Consider the following 2436-nt stretch of genomic DNA (forward strand, 5'->3'; position numbering starts at 1 on the left):
TAGGTAACATCTTGATAGCTCCCTTGTTCCCGGGACATTGCTTCCATTTCCTCTTCTTCTTCCTTATCATCTCTTCTACTCTATTCTCTTTTCTACTCCTGTCCTGTCCTCTTTTCTCCTCCCCTCTCCTCTCCCCCTACTGCTGCTTAGGTGCCACAATGGAGCTTCCTGAACCATCATAGTGAACATCAGCCCTAGTACCGTTCTTGAAGTTGGTGAACCAGGCTGACGTGGACTTATTTTGCATCCCTAAGCATTATGCTCAAGATCTGGAAAAAGTATTTCCTCCTCAGGGGCTAATTCTGTTCAGGACTGAAATTTGGGCATGAGATGTGATAAAGGAGATTGGAGGCTACCACATAGGTAGTTGCCTTTTGTATCCTGAAGGGTGAGTATAAATTCTTTGCTGATTCGCTGGATTACATGAAGGCACTGAATAGGAATAGTGATCAATCAGTTCTTAGGACTGTAGATTTTATCAGATTGAAGAGTGACTGTAACGACCAGTGAACAGGGGACAAAAAAATGACAGGGCCAGATGATCTCTCAACCTTAACTGGAAAGTATGTACTGACTGTTAAAGTTATAATTGACACAGGGAAATGATGCACTTTGCTTTTCCTGGTCAATCACCAGGTCCTGATGTGGCTTTGACTGCAAATACTCAGATTCAAAGAGTGCCCAGTGAATCTGCTGAATAGTCCTAAGCTGGCCCTGTCTTCTTCTAAGTCCAGGCTTGACACAAAGCATACTTTAGGTAATATAGATGATATGTATATTTAATAACATGATTGGCTGCTTGAAAATGCACAGTCAGTTGGTTTAGCTATGGCTATGATGAAAGCTGGTGGTACCCAGAATGCTGTTATGATGGCCAAAAAGGCCTATAATGCCTGAACCACAATGGCTTCCACCATGGAAACTACACAGAATCATCAGTGGACATCTAAGCTGGGTTCAATATCTTGCAATAGAACCTGGAGTCAGTGGTTTGTTACAGATTCTACTGATAGGACTATAAACATCTGGGATCTGGCCAGTGACTGATTAAAACTGGCAATGACTGGGGATATCAGTACTGTAAGAATGGTGATAGTAAGTGCAAAGTGTCCTCACCTCCTCTCCTGTGGTGAAGATAAGCAAGTGAAATGGTGGGATCCTGAATACAGTAAGGTCATCAGATATCATGAACATCTAAGTTCCATTAAGAGGATTTTTACTGAGCCAGTCTCTAATCTGAGAATGCTCCCAGCTGCACAAAGCAGGCCTAGAGATGGGAGAGCCAGTAATCAAGAAGTTTAATCAATTTCAGAGTGAGGAATGTTTTCTTAGCTAAAGTAAAAGCAGAGATTATGTACTTAAATCACAAGTGGGGCAGGAAGGGAGAAGGTGGATTACCAGCAATCATTTAGTGACTTCCCAAGAGAAACCCAGAAGTTCCACAATACAACAATTCTGGAGTCAAGACTTTGGGGGTTGTGATAACCTCCCCTAAAGTACAGAACTAGAGTTCTATGAGGAGAACAGGTTCTTCAATCTTTGATTTGATTCATTTAAGGTCCAGTGATAGTGAACATTGTCAGTGTTTTAATAAATCAATCAATTAATCAATTTAATTAATCAATTAATCAAGCTGCAATTTGAGATCTGAGTCCTTATCCAGAGAGACAGCTTTTGAGGAAACTAAATTGTTAGTATATTCATTATGCACGTCATATCGATTAACAGGAAAATTTATATTCCCTTCTCAGTATAGTACATGTTTTGGATTTGCACTCAACAGTTGATGTGGTGGTGACTTATAGCAGAGATTCAACTGCAAGGACATAAGCCAATGTACACACATTGATGGGGCATACAAATGCAGTGGCTGCTGTGAAGTGTCAAGCTACAGAACCACAGATCATTAAAGGAAGCCATGACACAACCACAAGAGTATGGCATTTAGTGGCTGGAAAAACATGGGTCACTTTAACAAATCAAAAAAAAATGCTGTGAGCACCATGGTTTTGCATCCAAAACATTGTACTTTGCATGTGGTTCTCCTGAAAATATTAGTGGAAATTCCCTGATGGGTGTTTGTCTTGGCATTAGTAATAGCTGAGTTCCAATTCTGCTTTAGAAACATACAGTCTATTAGAACATGGGTGAGAAACTTAAGTTCCTCCTTTATCCAGTTTTCCTATACATAAAAAGGGTATAATAGCACCTACCTTCAAGTGTTGTTGTTAGGTCAAAATGAAATTGGGTGTGAAGGACTTTTAGTCATGTGAGTGTTATATTTTATCATAGATAGGAACCTGCCTGGGAGAGGGATGAGGACAGTGAGCTAACACTGAATATGGATCCATGAAATGGTCATAGAACTTACTAAGGTCATAGAAAATACAGCACCATGTTCATTCACACTCATTCTTGCTATTACTGCCTTGATGC

General features: G+C 40.3%; 1 pseudogene; it reads left to right on the forward strand.

The window, feature by feature from the left end:
* Positions 1 to 605: 605 nt before the first annotated feature.
* On the forward strand, positions 606 to 2192 carry LOC118836649 (annotated as a pseudogene).
* Positions 2193 to 2436: the final 244 nt, after the last annotated feature.

This window comes from Trichosurus vulpecula, chromosome 2, assembly GCF_011100635.1.
Source record: "Trichosurus vulpecula isolate mTriVul1 chromosome 2, mTriVul1.pri, whole genome shotgun sequence".
Classification (NCBI taxonomy): Eukaryota; Metazoa; Chordata; class Mammalia; order Diprotodontia; family Phalangeridae; genus Trichosurus; species Trichosurus vulpecula.